Source organism: Corvus hawaiiensis, chromosome 26, assembly GCF_020740725.1.
Source record: "Corvus hawaiiensis isolate bCorHaw1 chromosome 26, bCorHaw1.pri.cur, whole genome shotgun sequence".
NCBI lineage: Eukaryota > Metazoa > Chordata > Aves > Passeriformes > Corvidae > Corvus > Corvus hawaiiensis.
In genome coordinates this window covers 11,261,092-11,281,562 of record NC_063238.1, presented here as the reverse complement: position 1 = coordinate 11,281,562, position 20,471 = coordinate 11,261,092, and the positions used below count along the sequence as shown (strand labels likewise).

At 38.5% G+C, this 20,471-nt stretch overlaps 1 protein-coding gene across 5 annotated transcripts in view; it reads left to right on the top strand.

Moving 5' to 3' along the window:
• Nucleotides 1–20,471, top strand: part of NCOA2 (nuclear receptor coactivator 2) — a 189,801-nt gene that overhangs the window by 86,642 nt on the left and 82,688 nt on the right. Inside the window, exon 4 of one of the 5 annotated variants that reach the window (XM_048286206.1) lies at nucleotides 11,123–11,220. The exons of the other annotated variants lie outside the window; for them this stretch is intronic. The gene's annotated coding sequence lies outside the window, so the exon portion shown is untranslated. The remainder of the gene's footprint in view (nucleotides 1–11,122; nucleotides 11,221–20,471) is intronic. 5 annotated transcript variants of the gene reach the window in all.

The window sequence follows — 20,471 nt, the reverse complement described above, 5'->3', positions numbered from 1 at the left end:
GAGCTTTAAAAGAAACTGATTTTTCTTTTAGTATGTTTCCTAGGATTTGTTTTAGGTCCTACTTGTCATCAAAAGAGTTGTCTGCTTACAGTTTACATTATTTTTTTTATTAATTTAGGTATGTGTTATATGTGTGTGTATACATAGCTTATCTTGAATATATGTATAGGTAGAGATATAAAGCCTACAGAAAGCAAGAATAGGCTTGTTGCAAGAACAGGCCTTTACACTTCAATGTGATCATTCTTAACTGTACTTGGAAATCAGTAGGCAGCTAGCACAGGTTTTGTAGAACTGCTGCGCATGTTCTTGGTGACATATGCTACTTTAATAATTTGGTTTCTCTGTAACAGTTTTGGCCTCCGAAAGAGTGTAAGGAATGGTCTTCAGAGGAGCACACTTTAATTACCTAGAAATGAGATCCGTGACATTAGCATAAATCTCAAGTGCTTGGCCTTTAATTCAAGTCCAAATATTAGGTCAAATTTGTATCCAGCTAAATCCAAAAGAGCTTTTAACTATTTGGGATAGGCACAGACTTTCTAGTGCTGACAATAGAGGCAAGAGGGTTCTTGCGCAGGTTTTAAGACTCCTCTTGGGGATAACAGACTCCTGGATACGTTGGTTCTCTACTGCACTTTTGGATGAAGGGCAGTTTTACAGCTGAAGTCATGTCCGGTTGGAAGGATTGGGCAAATGTTACTAGAAATCAGATTGTGATGGTGAAGGGAAGCAGTGCTATTTCCAAGTAGGAGCTATTTCAGAAAATTGTTCAAAGAAAAATTGCTTCCACGTATCAATACATTTCATTTAGAAGACTGTACTTTCAGACGTTAGTAAAGTGTCTGGTTAAAAGGAGCCATCTGCTTGGAAGTATTTCCCTTTATGTTACCTTCCATATTGGTTCTCTTCCATTACACTTCAGGCATTGTTTTGCATGTTCTTTGTGTTTATCTGATACTTTCATCTAGCCCTCCTCACAGCTGTAGAATCTGAGGTCTTGGCTAGTCTGATTTTTCTTATCTACCCACCACTCGGACTCTTAAGAATGCTGAGGTACTGCAGGCTATATATTTATAAAAGTAATTTAATATATGTAAATCAAGTAATTTACATACAGCACAGATATTTAGTGAGTGTGACGTATTAGAGGTTGCAGGGATACTGTGTCATGGAAGCTTCCTAAGAACCTAAACCCTAAATGGGTACTTTGTCACTTCTTTCTCCTTATCCTTCTCAGTAATCTCTGTTGCGAATACAAACGATAGTGTCAATGTTACGTAGGGGATACCCAGCTCAGTATTTCCTTTGCTGTTTTTCCCCCTTGCATTACAAAATATTTAAAGTCATAAAATAATATTGAGACCACAGGATTTTTTTTAAAACCACACTTCAGTAGAGAAGAACAGCACTGCAGACAGGAGCTGTAGTCTTATATTACCTGGTTTTCTAAAGCTGAGGTATTTTAATTGACCCTGTTACTTAATTTCCAACACATCATTCATTGCTTGCACTGGGGGCTCTCCATTGTTGCTCCTCTCAAAAAGTGTTCTCACATGAGCCCCTCAGTGCCAACTGTATATGCATTTATGTGGTATTGTACAGCCAGTGTATTCAGAATTGCATTAAATCCAAAGTCTCCAAGCAGCGGGTAATTTAAGAAATTGCATCTCTCTTGGCTGATAGGAACATAAATTTGCCTTTCTTTATTGGTTTCTCAGCATTGTTTGTAAAATTTATTTTACTGTAGATATCTTTTCCTCTTGATCTGGAACGGCTTACATTTCTGGATGGTCATCATTGTACGTTGCACCCCCTCCCATGTAAAATTTAAAAAGTGGAAAATTTGGAGTTTTTTTTCCAAAAGCCTCTCAAGAAAAAAAAATCCTTCAGCAGCCCCCTAATACCTTAACTTTCTTTGAGAAGTAACTGTCAGCAAGCAAATGCAGTATCAAACATGCTTATCAAGAGAATCACACCAGTTGGAGAACAAAGCTCCCTTTAGTGTTCATTCATGGCCTCAGTTCACTTAAATTACATTGTATCCACTCCTGTCAGGCTCTTTTCTGGGAGTAAAGTGATTGTCCCTGAACCTTGGCTCTGCTGAGTTAAGTTAGAAGCATTTTCAAAGATATGAGTGGTTATCAGAGTGTCTGTGTAGCTATTGCAAAACAATAGCATCCAAACCCCACAGCTCCCATAGCATCATGGAATCACAAAATAGTTTTGGTTGGAAGTGACCTTACAGATCATCCTGTTCCAACTCCCTTGCATGGACAGGAATACCTTGCACTAGAACAGGTTGCTCAGAGCCCCATCCAGCCTGTCCTTGGACACGTCCAGGGATGGGGCACTTCTTCTCTGAGCACAACTTCTCTGAGCAGCTTGTTCCAGCATCTTGCCACTCTCATAGTAAAGAATTTCTTCCCAATATCTAATCTGAACTTACCCTCTTTCAGGTTAAAGCCATTCCTTCTTGTCCTGTCACTACATGCCCTTGTAAAGAGTCCCTCCCTCAGGGGCTCTTTAGGCACTGGAAGGTTAAGGTTTCCTGGAGACGGCTCTTCTCCAGACTGAATTCTCTTAGTCTATCTTTACAGGAAAGGTGCTCCAGCCCTCTGATCATCTTTGTGGCCCTGTTCTGGACTCAATCCGTAAGGCCCATGTCCTTCCTATGTTGGAGGCCACAGAGCTGGATGCAGCACTCCAGGTGGAGTGTCATGAGAGCAGAATAGAAGGGGAGAATCACCTCCCTTGACCTGCTGGTCACATATGCCATAAAGAGAAAATCAACCTTCCCATGTCCAGGACCCTACATGGCTTTATCATTCAAAACTAGCACTGCAGTGTCATCTGCAAATGAGTTGATACAAATGCACATCACAGAACAAAGTCACAAGATGGTCTTGAAATACTTTTCAGCAAGTAAAGCTGGATTGCCTTTGGACAGCCGTAGTGGTCATACACTTGGAGTTTAAGGTGGCCCTGTTGGGGCATCCTACTTCTCAGGTGGAGGTGTAGTTTGGAAGCAGAGCACATCAGTTCTCTCACAGTTGCTTTGACTGTCTGTTGTATTGTGGTTGAATTTCTGACTTTTGAAGGCAAAATATTACTTTATGTCCAGATTATTTCAAATCATCTCTGTCTTTGCCATACTGCTGTTAAAACTGCCAGCAAAATGTTTTCATTGAGCCCTTTTTGTCTTGATATGTTACATGCCCTGCCTTTTTTCTCTTTAGTTGTGGGGAAGAAATTGCGCAGCAGAAAGGACAGTTAATTTCAGCTTGGCTGATTTCTTCTCAAAAGGATATTTGCTTCACAAGACAAATGGCTTAAACAATATTATATATTGTTACATTATTAACTTGAAGCTTAGAAAATGTAGGTTCTTAAGAACCTGGGACAGGCAATTTGTAAAAATCTAAATTACTCATAATTCTCATATTAAAGGTTATTTGCTAATGGTTTTAAGAAATAGTCCTGTGAACTGTCAAGTACTGCTTTGTCAAGATGAGTCATGACAGCCATGCGTTTGAAAGATAAAGATGGGAATCTCTTTGTCAAAAGGAAAGCAATGAAATATCCATGTATTCTTCCAAATTTGACTTTTCTCCTCATTAACTGACCTTGTATCTTCTTGTGCTTCAGTACAACATGCTCAGATGCAGTCTTTAACAAAATTAAATGCACTGTCCATATTGTTGATATTTTCACTAAATACTTTTGACATTGCTTTTGTGGAAAATTTAAAGTGTGTAAGCAGGGTATGGATCACTAATTTTACATTGAGGGAAGACCTGTAAGGCCTGCTATTTGCAGCTGATAGCAGTTGTAATGTGTCTGCCATCTATTTTCAAAGATTGTGTTCGACTTTTTCATACTGATGTACAATATGACATAAATAAATATGTGTAGGAGTCCTCAGGATGGGACAGGATTTGCTATATATTCTAAGTATTTCCGATTAAAATGATTGGGCAGTATTCTGCTTCTCAGCTTTTCCCTTCAGTCTTACATATGAACCTACTTGCAGTTGATTTTAGGGAAAACCTAGTATAAAGTAAAGTTGTAAACAGATTTCTGTTTTGGAATTCAGTGTGTTGGACTTTTTAAGAGTTAGCAGTAGACCCAAGTTCTGACATGTTTCCTCTTATCATAGACTTAAATATTCAGCGCTAACCACACTGGGGGATAGTTGAGATTGTGTAGCATTCCTGCTCAGAATTAAGTCTCTGTAAGAATTGTCTTGTTTCTACTGCAAATATTTACCTGCAAACCTAAATTTTATTGTTTTTTTACATAAACGAAATGAGTATTGTCTTACATGCTCTAGAGGTGTAATTTGTTATTACTGACACTTACATCAAACCTGTGCTTTTGTCAGGTAAGTGAGCAAGTCTGGTTTCTGTTGAACACATAACTGTCATGTTAAATAATCCTTAATACCCTCCATTCATTGCTGTTGAATTATCACATTGTGAGTTGTGAGTTTTTTTCTCTTTTATTCTCACAAGTGGGATTTGAAGTTTCTGAATTTACACAATACTAAAGTTAAATGCCAATTTTGTCACACCTACCTCATTATAAAAAAGAGCACAGACCAATTGTCCTGAAGTTGGTATTTATTTCATAGCAGAGTATTTAATATTTTATTGTAAGTCAAATTAATTTCAACTGCTCCTGCTTTTCCTTTCGCTTTTTGTTTTATTTGATAGGCTGTAGTCTCTGGCTTTTGGTTTTCTCATCAGTGTCAGCTCTTGCAGTTCTCAGGAGTACTTGTGCTTGGGCTCAGTTAAGTTACATGGTTCTGTCTAGTACTGATAGAAATTACCGCTTGAAAACTATTAATAGAAAACCTAACTTTCTTCACTTTCTCTTCTGTACCTCATCTCATCCACTGATATTTTGGATGTTTAATAATACCAAAATTTGGAGCATGACCTTCCTTTACTGTGTACCACATCCTGAGTGGTTAAGGCAAGAGGTCAGTCCTCAATGTTGGCTGTTCATCATCACTGTTCACCACTCAGCATCACTAAGTTCTGCTTCAGGTGCTTGTAAGATTTGATGAGAGTGGATGATGCAACATTAAATTAGCTTACCATGTATTCTCAAATTTGTAAAGAGCAGCTGTCCCTGTGTTCCAGTTTCTCCCATGTGACATTAGTTGTAACTAGCATCTCCTTTCTTCATTGAGGTCTCTTGGAAGGATGTGAAAGCCCAGAATTTCAGGATCTGCAAGATACAGTCTCTGTGTGTTTCCTCCTTGCTTCTTTTGGGAAGTAGCTTTTCAAATGCAAGGCAATGTCTGCAAGCAACTAGCAGCTAGAAGACCGCTGAACGTTGATGAGACATGAGATTTTTGCGACTTCCTGGGAAATGTTCGTTTTCTCTTAAAAAAGAGATCTAGGTGCCAAGACCTGAGTATTCATCACCAGGTATGGCAGAATAATTTGCCGTATCGTGAACTAAAAGATAGAGGTCCCACTTGCATTAAACACAGCAACTTTCTGTTTCAAGCGAAACATAGGCAATGTATCAAATCTTGCTGAGTTCACACAGTGTTGCTGTTATGGTCAGCTGGAGTGTTACACTGATCTGCCCTGTGTGGTTATCAGAAACCTTGAAATTTCACTAAATTATTTCATCTTTAATCCTCTACCTTGATTGATTCATATGATGTCGTTTAGAAATATTTTATTTATAGGTAAGACTACATGAAAGAAAACCTACCTTGTTTTTGGATTAATTAGTATGGATTTGTTTTGCTGTTAATAATAAACATTTTCTTTTCTGACTTTTATCTAGTTTAAACTTTTGTCTAATTCAAATCTCAGGCATTGAATCTTGCCAGCAGTCAGTCTGCAGATTTTGGGAACCTTTTACTGTTAAAAGTACTTACTGTTAGAAGTACTTCTGTTTTGAGATGAGGTAAAATAAAGAGTTTGAGCTGATTTTAAAAATATATTCACTGGAAGGCACATTCTGTAGAGCATAAAGTAATTTCTTTTTAAAAAATCCCAGACTCTTCATAACTTAGCTACATTCTGTTAAAAAAGCATTGGTAGATGTTATTACATTTATGTAACTTACTGTGTTAATGCAACATTTTTTTTCTATGCCGTAGTATTTCCATTCTGGTTCTGCTTTTCTCTGCTTGCTCAACTTCCTGTGCTGAGTTCCTCTCATGTAGCGTCAGCACGGATGAAGGCACCTAATGGTATTGAACTCTTCTCTCTGTGGGTTGAGGCCCATTTCCAGCAGAGAGCACCTCTCTGTGTGTAACCCATAGAGAGCACTGGCAAGCACCCTGCTTCAGAGGCTCTGAGCAGGGGAGAGCACCCTTTTTTAGTTTGCAGTGAGAGAAAGAACTGAGCCAGGAGTTGACCATTTCCAGATTGCACTGAAAGAGCCCCTTTTTCTTCTCTTATATCCCTTCTTAATTAAAGGCAAAGGAATGAAGCAGTAGAGATTTAAAAAAAAAAAAAATCCTCATCAACCATTACTCAAAAATTTCAATTAACCATAGTCATCAAACTTGTCTTAAAAAAAAAGAACACAATTGTCAGTGGACATGCCCATACAGAACTTAATTGCTATATATGGCACACACCTCAGTATTGAATTCTCCAGTTAAATATTGCAGAAACTTGCACACGGAATGCTCTGAGTGGACGGCTGGGTGCATGTTTATGAAGTTATGAGAGCCTTGATGAGCTGTTTTCAAGAAGCATGGACATTTCATGCTACAAAGAGAAGTCAGCTGTAATATCTAAGAGGTTGAGAGAGCAGGGAGTGTCTTTTCATTGCCTCGTATGGACAGAAATCAAAAGATTCTTAACACTGTCGGTGCATGTACTGCTAATACAGAGACTGACTGTGAGCAATCCCAGATGCAACAAATTCCAGTGGAAGTACATTTGATACAATTCCTGTGCCCTTCAAGAGGAGATGCAAAGGTCAGGAAAACTAGATTTATCTACAATATCCTATTTATTTTTCCTCAGCTAGTGAAAGGAAGAACTTTAGTTTTCAAGTAGTGGTGAATTAGGGGTTCCTAAACTGATAAAACATCAATGTCATTGATATGTAAGTCAACAGGTTTTCAGTTTTGACTTGAAAACCCAATGTTTTTTGTTAGTGTTCAGATGGAGGAGTTTAAAAAACACCCCTAATATTTGAAAACTGTATGTTTGCTTCTACATTTATTGAAATGTAACACATGCAAATCACTGCACTGTCTTTGTTCTTGATCTCAGCAATAATATCCTTATTCTGAATCTTAGCCGTCAGTCCTAATTGTTTTTGGTTGTTCTCTATGCTGGTGCAGTGTCCTTCCAGTCTTTCTCACAAGGAGTGAGACTTAATGCTGTGCAGTCAGCTTTCCCAAAAGTCAGTCGCCTCTAGCCTTGAATAAAGCCTAGTGAGTCAGCTTTGGAATCTTACAAACACAGTTTGAAATGTCTTGCTATTTTGCAAATGAGGGCTGTGACTACAGCTGTCAATTTGGGTACCCCTTTGGCTACTCCAAACTGAGAGGATTGAGGGGATTGTGAGGATGGAATTTCATCCTCCTGGGTATGGTGTACAGAGTGAGAGAAAGGACTAAAAGTTATGGTTTGGAATTAAAAAGACTGAAATGATGTTTAGAGATGGCTTTACCAGTCCTTGCCTCAGGTGTGGGTGTGTTAGAAGGGCAAAGAACACCAGATTGTTGTGGTATGTCCTGTCTCTGCCTGATTCACTCTTTCTTAAGAAAAAATAAAGGAAGAAAAAGAAAACATAAGCTTAAGAAAACTCTGAAATGCGTGCACTGAAAGCAGTGTTCTGTTTATCAGTTTTAATTACTTGATCATGCTAGAATGTAATTTGTCAACGTTTTAGTGAAAGTGCATCTTCCCCATGTCTACTGCAAAGTCACCTGTGGCTGGGCAAAGAAAATGAAGTATTTATGAGATACATTTCTTAGAGAAAACTTAGGTGAACCCCTCTGCTGTGAACCTCTTCTGCTGTGTCTTATCCTAACATGAAAAAATCTCTAATGTGAGAGTTAGTTTTGAAGGTCACCTGTTCATCCCTAAATTAAATGTATGGTTCCTGTGAAACTATTTAAAAGGTAGCAACAACTCTGTCATGTCATTGGAAGCATGTATTCACTCCCTGATAAAGCCAAAGAGCCTTTCCTTCTTTGCTGTTGCATGTTCCCTTGCTCCCATTTAGAGCAGTGTTTTTCTGTCAGGAATATTTTTTAATTCATTTCTGCTTCCCCTTTTTGTCTAAAAACAGTGTACACTGCAGTGGGATATTCCCACTTCTCCATTAGCTTTCTCTGTATACTGTTCTTCACTAAGCAATCTTTTTAACAACATCTGTGTACTTTCACTCCTTTTTCAGTCTATTTTATTGCTACAGTGACTCTTTTCTGTTACCTCATTTTATTTACACATAACTCTTCCCTTAACACTGTGATTATTGTGTTTGTGCTCACCATATTGTTTTGACTTTTCTCATTTTATGATTCCTGTAAATATTACCAGTATAGTTCTAGCTATGGTATCTGACTGGAATGCTCCCATTTTTAATGTTTTCCTTAGATTTGTACTTCACAAGTGAAGTGGTTTTTGTGTGTGCATTCTTGTGAAAGCTCATTTTCCTTCTGGTGACTGTTAATATATTTTCTTGCATATCAGAGATGTTCTCCATAATCTTCAGGTTTTGTCCTATTTCTATCATTTTCCAATTTAACCAGTATGCTTGATGCATTTTCTTTAGCTAAGGAATTTGTATGGAAAATGCAAATAAGATAAAAGAAAGTTAAGATTGCAAAGCAGTTCCTGTTCTGTTGGGCTAAAAGTTGTACGTAGCTCCAAATAATGTTCATTTTGCTTACCCTATGCAGTGTAGTGCTTTGAGATGGAAGGATATACTGAGAAAGGACTGGGAAAAATAAGCTACCTCAATTTACTATGAATATGTTTTTCTGCTGAACATAGTCTCCTTATGGAACCAGATTATTTCTTCCTGGACTGAGGATCTTTCTCACAGATTCCTTCTATAGCATGGAAGCAGGAAGAGTAGAAAACAGGATTCATGCTGCTGCAGAAGGGGCCTCGTTCCCATTTAATTTTCAGCTCCTCTGCTGCAGAAAGGTTGGGCCTCAGCTCCTAGCATTGATCACAGCATTGGAGCAGGTTTCCCCAGAGCCTCGGGCAGGGCTGCTTTCCTGAGAAGAGCTGTCCTTAGGGAGAGGGGTAAACAGAAAGGGTGGTGGCGTAGCATTGGCAAAGATGGTAGGTACAGGATAGCCACTATTTCTTTACAGTTTCCATTTTATTTTCCTGGAAGTACAACCACAGACTCGAACACTGTTTTCTAGTTTCTGGAAAAAACATAAGTTTATGATCGTCTTAAGGAGAATGAAGTGGCATAATGGGAAAAGATGGAAATTGAAGGAATCACAGAGTACACTGAGTTGGAAGGACCCACAAGGATCATTGAGTCCACCTCCTGGCCCTGCACAGCACCATCCCTAAGAGTCACACCATGTGCCTGAGAGCACTGTCCAAACACTTCTTGAGCTCCGTCAGGCTTGGTGCTGTGACCACTTCCCTGGGGAGCCTGTGCCCACCACCCTCAGGGTGAAGAACCTTTTTTCTAATACCTACCCTAAAGTAAAAGGAGATAAGTCTTATTTCTTGATCATATAAGAAAAGAGCAGCTACAAAACTGCAAAAGTTGTTCTGTGGGCTTGACACTTATCTTGCAGTGCTTAATCCACAGCTTTCTTAAATAGTTTGCAAATCCTAACAATTGAATGTCTGGGTGAGGCTACGGTGGTCTGTGCCCAGCTTTACTGCCCAGTGCTGTCAGAAGTGGACAGAGCTTGGGAGAGTAAATTGGGTATCTTTATGCTGTGTGCCAAGGTAATAGGGAAATGGTGTGCTAATGCAGAAGAGGAAAGGCTTGTTCTTTCAGTCTGTGAACTATTTCAGTGAAGGCAGGACAGAGCACTATGGCTGTATGTGTACTTTGCCTTTTACAAGCAGGAAAACTTCTGAATGGTGAGGTGCAAACCCACCTGAGGCTTGGCATTCAGGAGGGAACTCTGAAGCTAAAGCTTAAGAAGGTTTCCCCACTGGACAATGTATTTAAAAAATGCTTAAGATACTTGTCATGATGCTGCGTTAAAGCAAGATAAATGATGTCACTTAAAAAAAATATATATAGAAGCACTGACACTGGAGTTTGTAGTGTGGGTCATTTGTTATTTGTGCTTTTTGCATTTGCAGGAGAGTTGGGTGCTGGGAGGAGTTGAACCATAGGTTGTTGCTGAGAGAAGAGTATTTATTGCAGCAGTGCTAAAATTACAGGCAAAAAATTAAAGTACTCTAGGGGAAGAAGAATAATTCTAGCATGCCAGATACTCAGTATTAAGCATGCTTAATATTCAGTTTAGTCTCATATGACATGTTTATGACCAGTGTGTGTGCCCCAACAAAGACCCTGCCTAAAAATGTATTCACTAATTAGTTTTGGTGCAAGAAGTAGAGAGAGCCCATATATTCCTCTTCCCCATCGACAGCACATTTTCTTTTTCAACAGAGGAAGATGCAAAATGATTTCAAGTGTGCCAGGTTTGGGTTTCTTCAGGAGTCGTACACTTAAAATCAGCAGAAGGGAGGGAGGGGAGTTTCTCTGTTATCATCAAGCTCTGCTAATGTAGCCCGGGTGCCACGTGACTGCAGAAAAGGCTATTATCTCAATGAAAAGGAAACTGCTTTTTAGAGCAGCAACAGAACAGAAGCAGGAGGAATTTTCGAGTACTCCACCATGCTGGATTGTCAAAGGGGGATCTCTCTGATCAGCAGTTAGGGAAGGATTAGCGTGGCCAGTTTGTCAGCTGTCATTAGAAGCAGATGACAGAGATGATAAGCTGCTGTGTGCGCACGTCCTCACTCAGCATGTGCTTTGGTTTACATCAAGACATAACACTGCTTTGGGATAATGGAGAGCTGATATTTTTAAGGCTGTAAATTTACTGGTAATCGTCTCCCTTTTTTTTTTTTTTTTTTTTTTTTTTTTTTCCTTTTTTTGTTTTTCCTCTCCCATTTTTAATAAAAAGCCAGTGTGATGGATGGGGGATTTATCTACATCTTGATCTGAAGACGCAGAAAAACTAATGAGATCTGCCTTCATCTGTAAAGGCTGGAAGACGACAAGGTGTGTTTCTGAAGTGCTGTGACTTCATTGTTAGTGCTTTCTCTTTGCATGTATTTGTGTTCCTGTGTGCATCGCAGGTGTCTGGATGTTGGGGGTGCAGGAGGGCAAGGGGGTGTTGGTTTGGGGGAGTGGGAGGAACAGCTAATTTCTGTTTGAGTAAGAGAGTTTAAAGATAATATTTCTAAATAACAATTGCAAAGAAATAATGTAAATTTGAGTCTGCAGTTTCTGTTGTTCCCTCCCCCCCTCCCCCGTTTTAATGGCTACAGGTGTACTTGTGGTTGCCTGTGACAGTTTTATGGGTTTATGAGGCTAAATATATCTTAGTGCACAGGAAATATTTTTGTAAGCAAGTTTTCTGGCATCCAGAATAATACACAAACCCATCTATATTTTCCCACTGTCAAGAGGAGGTGGAGCCTGAGAGTGTCTTTTTCATTGCAGTAATTACTATTCAATATTCAGTAATTTATATGCACATGAAAAAGTACAAAGTATGTCAGAGTGAGACATTTTTGCAAAAAAGCTTTCTCTTTCTGACCAAGGGTTTGAGTAGACAAAACACACTGAAACATTGGTAGTTGTTATATAACTTTCTCTATTCTCTGATCTTAATAGTTTTCTTTACAAGTACATGATCATATAAACAGAGTGACATTCAGTTAATCTTCAGACCTCGTATTTATCTCATGGTTATGCATGATGATGTCATTAAATATCTTGGCAGTATTTACCTTTCTTTTAACCTTGGGAGGACAGCATTTAATATTGCAGATTAATTAACTGATAATATCCCCCTCAAAAGGTTACTGGTAGTTACCTGTAGTAAAATGAAGACAGTGTGCTGTCTCCCCAGCCTGGGAAGTTATTGAAGGCTTGTTGACTTTATTTTCCTCTCATACACAGCATTAAGCCCAGTGTTTCTCCTTAAATCACAGCAGTAATACTAATCCTGGACCACAAAAAAAGAAGATAAAATTAAGCGTTTGGATTTGTACAGGAGTGCTGGTTGTCATTGCTTTAGAAATTTGCCTCCAAAGTTAAGGGCTGGGTTGAGAGGATGCATATGATCAGTCATTACTGCAGTGCACTGGCAGTTTGCTAAAAGTGTGTTTTCCCAGATTCCTATTGAAAAAGTGGTCGTGACTATCCTGCTTAGTAATCAGTTTAATAATTAACTAAATACATACAGGAAATGCCTTAGTTTATTTTCTTTTGGACTTTGAAAAACTCATGCTACTTTGAGATAGGAGGGAGAAAGGAAAAAATTAATTGTTTTTTAAATTAACGTAGTTTGTGTTTGAAGAGACTTTATTTCATACTGTGAGGGCAGAGCCAGAAACATAAACAAGTTTGCACTATTTATTTGCTTGTTCTCTTTTGTGTTGGTTTGATTATTTTAATTGCAGCATAGTAACATTTTGGTACAGAGGCCTGGGGCAGGCGGTGCCGTTGAGTAGAGGCTTGAGAGCCTGTCACGTTCACGGCACCAAATGTTGAAGCCACAAGAACAATGAAACTTCCTCTCTGCGTCTTGTGTTTTCTTCCTTTATTTCATTACAGAAGATCTAACAAGATAGTGGGGGCTGAGTAGTGCTTACTGATATGTTGGCACCTATGTTTTGTAGAAAAATAAATTTTTGCTTCTTGTACAGTCATTTTTATTTCCCTGATGCCTTTTAGGATGTATTAAGGGGGGGAAATTTGAACAGAATCAACCTTTTGTGTAGACTATGTTCTTCAGGTGGCTCTGTGTTCTCACAAAACTCAAGTTGGGGTGTTTTCTTTCATGAGCAATTTCTTACAGAATTATTGTATCTAGCACATATAAAACTGTCTTTGACCAGAGTAATTTTGTTTGCCCACTTCACCAAATTATGTATGCTTCTGTAGTCAACAGGGTTACACTGGTAATGTTCAGAAAGGTGTTGCTCTCTTCCTTCCCCCCCCTGCATTTTGTTGTCTTCTCTGTAAGGGAAATTTCTTGTGCCAGGAAGGAGGGAAGGTATGACTGCAAAATATACCATATTGTAAGAAAAAACTCCTTCTTGGAAAGTGTGAACTACAGGTGTACTTTGAAATGTTTCTTTTTACTCCAGAGTTCTTAGAACGACTTTTAATAATAAACATCATTACGAAGTCAACTCTCTGGTTAGATTTTATAGTGAAATTTTATTTATTTATTTATTTAGGCTAGTCATAGAAAAGAATGAGGGGAGGTGTGAAAACATTTTTTCTCAGAATCCACTTTATTAAGTGGAATAAGTTTGTTAGCACATTACTATATAATAGCCCCGTAATTGTAATAAGAAAGCTGAGTTAAGGACTGAGGACTGGATCTACAAGCCAAGCTGTTAGAGCTGAGTAAATGAGAAAGGTGTTTGTAAGTTGATAATCACTGTACTTGGGAGGAAATCCCGCGGAGTCATCTTACTGCCTGCATTCCTCCTTAGCTTCTCTTACTGCTTACATTCATCTGCGGCAGGCCTAGAAGGATGCCTGAAGTGGACTAAAAATTATTATTAGCAGGTAAAGCTTTGGTCTCTGGAGGTGAGGCATAAGATGTGAAAGCCTGTGTCTTTCAGAAGTGGGCTGCTCTCAGTACCCAGGAGTCTGACGCTGATCCCTGTGTAGTTTCCCTGATAGCTGAAGGTGTACAGTGGGGCCTTTTGGGAGGGCTGTCTGGGTTGTGAGTATACAGAACATAAGGAACAGTGCAGGAATTGGGCGAAAATTGTAAATGAAGATTCAAACCAGAAGTTTATGATAAATGCATTTCATTTGCAATGTGTGTTGTACCTGTATCTCCTCTTTGCTGTTTCCATTTAATTTTCTCCTATGCATGCTGTCCCTAAACAAACTTCATCAGGATGTACTGCTGTGATTTTCCATTCCTGATAGCATAGGCTGTTGTGATTGAGCAACCCAAGATTCTCATGAAGAAACTTCTGTTAGAACTGCATGGAATAAAATTATTTTTGGTCCTTTTCCTGAAGTTTTTCCAGGTGTTCAGTCCAAGTAGTTATAAATGTGTGTTATTTTTTGCTTTGAGGCAGTGTATTGCAGACTTCTGGTAGCTCCTTCTATGAATGTAGTGGGTGTTCCTCTCTTTAGTAATTATATTCCATTACAATCCAAAATTAAAAATACTTGGAATAGATATTCTTTCTTAGCACTTGTGAGTCTTCTTTATCATAAACTGTTTAATTATTAACAAGAAATAATTCCAGTTTATTTTTACAGAGAGAATAAAATGGTTCATTATTAGCATTCGGCTTTAATAGTAGAGTAATCTTGTTTTCTTTGGGCTGCAGGATACAAGCATAGATTTTCAGGCCCATGGAGTGATTTATGACCTACAAAAGAGAGAAATAACAGTTTGACATCTTCTAGTAGACTAGGAGGAAAATCGAAGCTTCAGTAAAGTCAGTGATAAAATTCTGATTTATTTCAGTTGAGTCATAGCGTCCCCATAGAACTGTTCCATTTTTTTACAGTGTCATTTCTGCTTTGGGGAGCTTATAGAGAACTGTTGTAAAGCTTGTAGGGTGTTGCCTGTAAGCATTGTGGAGGCCAAAGGTATATATGGATTTAAGACGGAATTAGGCACCACTGAAGATAGGTTCAGAGGGAGGAGGAGGCACAGCAACACAGCAGCTAAGCTTGTACCACTGACTGTCAGAGACAGAAAGCAGATAGGGGGGAAGGAACATTCTACAGCTGCCCTGTACCTTCTTCCAAGATATCTGCTATTAGCTTCCATGACAGATTAGTCACTAACTAACTGTTTCTTTTGTTTGATTCATATAGCCATTTCTATGAATGTTTTATTTGGTCACAGCCTGTATTCATATATATGTGCGTGTGTATATACACATAGACACAAATGACTACAAAGCTGGTGTTCATCAGATTTTATTTCTTGGCAGTTGACTAAGTAAAGCAACAACATTTTTATGAGTTTAATGCTTCTAAGTGCTTTGAAATGGCAATCAAACTTTCATCTTCTTCTGTTATTGCTGGTTGAAGTATTTTACTTAAGCAAATAAAATGAAGACCAACATGAAATTTGAAGTTATTAGTAACTGTTACTCATGTTCACAGATAAGTTTTTGAACTCATGGATGTATTAAGAGCATCAAGTTAATCATACTTTGTAAGCCACTCATGTATGGCTCTGGCATAATTTGGTAGCTTTAACTTTTGTGCTTAGTAACAATGTGCTTAGTTAGCACTCGCAATGGTTTTGCCAAGAGTTTAGCGTCCATCTAACAGATACCTGTTTTAAGTAAAAACTGCAATTCTGCGTGTTGGGAGGAGATACAAGCGTAATCTTTCATGCATGTAGCTGTATTCTCTCAAAAAGCGTGTATTAAATTGGTTGCTCTTCCAACTTTATTAAGAAAAAAGCTTCTTCTACTTCCCAACTCTTACGCTGCTGCTCCAGTATAAATGGATGATACTGGCATGCATACCAGTATCAGCAGGAAGCACCTGCTGAGGGAATCTACCTGTTCCTACAAATACGGGATAGGAAATAGAGGCTAAACTCCATCTGGTCTCTCCCATAACATCCGGAACCACATCCTTGCCACTAGGCAGGCACCCTCTGGGACCAGGGTCCAGCAAACCATCATAGACTGAGGAGGACACTGAGTTTTCCAGGACAGACACTCCAAATGCATTTCAGAGACAAAGAGGATGGGAAAGCCGTACTGGGCACTGTAGTGAAAGGATAATTTGGGTATACAATTTAAACAAGTGGTGCAGCACTCGAAACTTCTTGGGGGCACAGAGGACATCAAAGTGAAGTCCAATTCACCTCATAGCCACCTGTTAAAGTTACTGTGACTGTGGCCTTTTGTGGAGCTGAGTACTACCCTTTGTTTAACTTGAATATAGGTATGTTTGACTTCAGACTACTGTTAACTCGCAACTTTTAGGAACAAAGCAGCTTGAATTCTTGATTCTTAATTTGAAAGTTTATTATTATACACTGTTAAATGAAATTCATGCTTATGAGAGCATCTCAGTATTATAGAAGGAAGTGTGGAGCATTGTACATATGTGTGCAGTGGGTTATTCTTCCACCATGATAGCAGTATCAAAATGTGTAGAAATATTATAGATAATGTTTAGGTACACTTTCTGCAACTCAAGAGTTTTAATTCAGTGCTTGGCATTCAAAAGAATGGCCTGAAGTTTCAGTATGCTTCCTAGTAATGGGTGGTTGGGTAGACAAGAAAAGTAAACCCTCTTGGTGCTGCAGGTATGTGGAAATTGAAAACGAGTTTAATTTTTGATGAGGCGCCAGAGAAGACACATAGAGTTGGGCTTACTCTTACTGAAAGCAATAATCTTACTGAACCTTTTGTTGCACTTCAGTATCTACTCTGGGACTAAAGGAACATTATTTTGATGGCCAGGTTAGAGATGTGAAAGGTGGCATGCAACATAAGCATCTCTTGCTGAAGCTCTAGTCAAGCCTGGGTTGCACATCACATTGCACCTGAGTGTGCAGACATGCTAAGCTGGTCCTAGTGACCAGGAGGACCAACACCTCTCTAGCTGTGTGAAGTCATTGAAACTCAGATTGATAAATGACAGAACTCAAATTCAAATATGATAGGTTTAATATCTGTGTGTGTAGGTCCTGTAACTCTACATGTTACTTACTGTATACACCTTATGTGGAAACATGCTGTGTTTCTGTTTGGCTTGCCCTCTACTTTTTACTTTTTACCTATACAGAACCATGTTTCCTGAGCTTTTTATCAACAGAATATGTTTTATCTAATGTAAACAGACTGGTGTTGGACAGGCAGTTGAGTGAAATCCTAGTGTAGGCCACATTACAGAGATGTGTAAATGCCCCTGTTCACGTGATTGGTCGTATTTTTCTCATCGCTAAGATAGGTGTCTTGAAAATCACACCAAACTGTATAAGCTTTATGGTGTTGTAAGTAATGTATACGTATGTGTCAGTTATATTTATGAGATTAGAAAACATTCCTGGATTTGAGTTTTTCCACAGTGCCTTATGCTTGTGAGAGTTATTCCATTCTTTCCCTCTCTCTAGTCTGATTTTCTCCTTGCTCTTTGGTGGTTTCTGGGGAGAAAAGTTGGTGTGGGAATGTAAGTGGACAAAACAGTTTTGAAACTGAGATTGGCAGAGAAGATTCAGTAGGAGTTAAAATATGCTTAACTCACTGTTCCAGAAGTATCATCAACTGGAAATGAAAGCTGTTTAAATACAAAGTTTCCTATAATATTATCCTTTTCTGTGTTGTTAGATTTGCTTCATTTATCAGCTATGCTATTCACAGAGTTCTATTTTAAATCACAGTAGATATGAAATACTAGGCTTCAAAATCAGTCACATAAGTTATTAATAATTGTGAACTATAAGAGAAAAATCTAGATTAAATAAACAACTCATGTGGGAATTTGGACTCCTTTTCCAGTGAAAATGCTTGCAGGCTTAATATTTTTTGCAGCCATAGTGTAATACTTATTAAATTCATCATAGAAGGCTAAATGGATTTAAAATAACTTCTGTTTTGTTTTGTTTTTTTTAACTTAGCTACCTACCTAATACAAACGAAAGGATGTAAGAGTGACTGGCATATATACATGTATATGTACATTCTGGCATTGTATTTTGTTTTTTTTAATTTGATGTTTAAAGGGAAGCTTTAGTGATATTAACCTACATTTTTTTTGTCCTTGAGTATTAAGAAGCACAAACAGTTCTTAATAACTAGAGAAATAGAATCCCAGACCTGAAATTACAACACAGAGTCTTGAAGGTTTTTTTCAGTAGTACCACCTGCCTCCTCTTTGATGATGTTTTGATGAAAACAGATCTTTTCCTCTTTAAAAGTAGAGATTAGCAATCCTGTTGTGTATTAAGAAAAAAAAAAGGTACTTCCTTATTCTGATATTTTTTTGCTGTTGTTTTATTAGAGCCTGGTTTTTCTATTCCTGGGCATATTAGAGGTGCTGACGTAGCCTAATCCATAAGCAGCTGAGTGAGTGGCTCTGTTAAGAGCCTTAGCCTATGGGAATACAGAAGGTAGGAGCCATCCTACAGTGCTGGGGTCAGTCTGGAGAGGTTTTGGCAAAGTCTCAAGCAGAACTGGGGGTTTCTTAAACCTGTGGGTTTGAGTAGCTGAGAAAAACCTCTTTCTCCTTCAGGATGTAGGTGGATTTTACAGAAGGTCATATTAAATCCCAGTCTGTAACACTCAACATTAATGTTAGCCATTTATTTGATTGTTACAGCATGTGTTAAAGAGCTGCTGCTGCCCATTTGCAGCCTAATGTGTTTATTAGACGATCTTCCCAGTGGCATCTTGAAGTGTCTGTCAGGTAAAAAATTCATGAGCATTATTGGCTTTCAGGCTGCAAATGGAATATGTTGTCTTCTTAATGTCTAATACACCACACTAAAGCCATTACACAGGAGTAAGGAGAAAGATTGAGGAAGGAGCCTTCAGCTTAAAAATGTGAGTAGTAGGTGTTGGAGCCAGTTTTCAGTTCTTTTATACATGGGCTCAATGGCATTTCCAAGTAAATTATGTTTCTTTCCCTAGTTATAGTTCGTGGAGTTGAAGAATTAAAGTAGAGTTTAGTAAATATTGCCATAAATCTTGCTTTAACGTTACCTGTAATAGACTGTCTTTAAAACAGAAAAAACAGAAAAGATAGAAAGGGCTACAGGTGCATGTCAGATTTTAGTACACATCCTTTAAAGGTGATTAGAGTCTTTCAGCTTGCTGCTATCACCTTCCTTGTAGAAACTCTGTTTCCTAATTTTGCTGTCTACTGTGTGGCTGTTGTAGGGTGCAGAAGTTTTAGACAGTTTCATCTATAGTAAAAGTGGTAGTGCTGTTTTGAGAAAAAAGCATACCCTTACATAAATTAGTTTATGTTTTTAATGCGAGATTACTATTGCCAACCAAGGTATTGGGCATCTTGTTTATTTTGACAGATTGGCATTGTTTTGTTTGGGGTTCCAGGTAGGACAGGTATACGTCAGGTATACCGTAAGTTGGTTGTTGAACATGTGGCTTGCTTACACCAGGGATTCAGGACGAGTGTTTAATATATCTCTAACTTTCTTTTCTGTCACACTTCTTAGTAGTGGATCTTTTGCTTCTATCTAATTTTACCAGACAATGCAATCTTTTTTTCCTTCTTCCTTTATTTCCCTTGATTTTCACCTCTTGTTTTTTTATTCATTTTCAAACCCTTATTCCTGTCTCACTGGATCTGTCGACATACCTACGCCAAGCAAGTTTGTGTGCGAAAAGGCTGAGCCTCTCCAAATGCAGTGCAGCGCGTGGGGCGGGCAGGCTCAGCTCACTGCCTGGGACCCTGACAGGTGCTACAACAATGGATGTGCTGGGAGTCAAAGCAACCCTTCCTCCTGAACTGCTGTGGCTGACCAGGGAAAGGTCGGCCTTAGGCTCCAGTAACCCACCCCCCCTCTGATCTAGTATCTTATCCTGCCTCTGACAGCGATTTCCTTTGGAGGCCTGGGAAAGTGACTAGCAAGCATTGCCTTCTTCAAAAGGGTTGAAGATTGCAGTATGTATCAATATTAAATATTTTCCAATTCTGAAATGAAGCCAGTGCAAAAAGAGTTCACAAGCAGGAAAAAATGTGAAGAATCAGAACTGGCATGTGACTTCCAGCTTTCCTCTGGTTTCTACCAGAATTATTGTTACACAGAGTACATTTGTAATTTTGAAACTGAGATAGAAAGCTTTCTAGTCATGGCAACTTCACAGGAAAAAAGGATGAATTATAATGGCTGTATGTTTGAGTAAACAATTAACCACAGAATTATAAGCTGTTTTTTTCTCAAATTAGCTGTTAGAAAAAATTTTTTTCAAATTAGCTGTTAGAGAAAAAAAAATTCACTGACTTGCAGTATTTTTGGTCAGTAAACAGTATTTTTTCTGTTTGTTACTCAATAAAACACTGACTTCGGTAAATCTCTTTGATCTGTATCAGTTATATGTACAGTAGTTTCATGTGTTGGTGGGCTGGAAGGGTGGTAGTATAGTATTGCTACCTGATTGTCCACGATATGGTACTTTACCTTTTGTTTGCTACTTTTCAGGTTGAAATAGCAGCTTTGAAGGTGTAATCCTCATTTATTCTTTAACTGCATTTGTTAGGCTTATAATAAATCTGACAGTTTAACAGGCCTTGTTTGGAAGATGGCCTGCTCTGATAAGAGA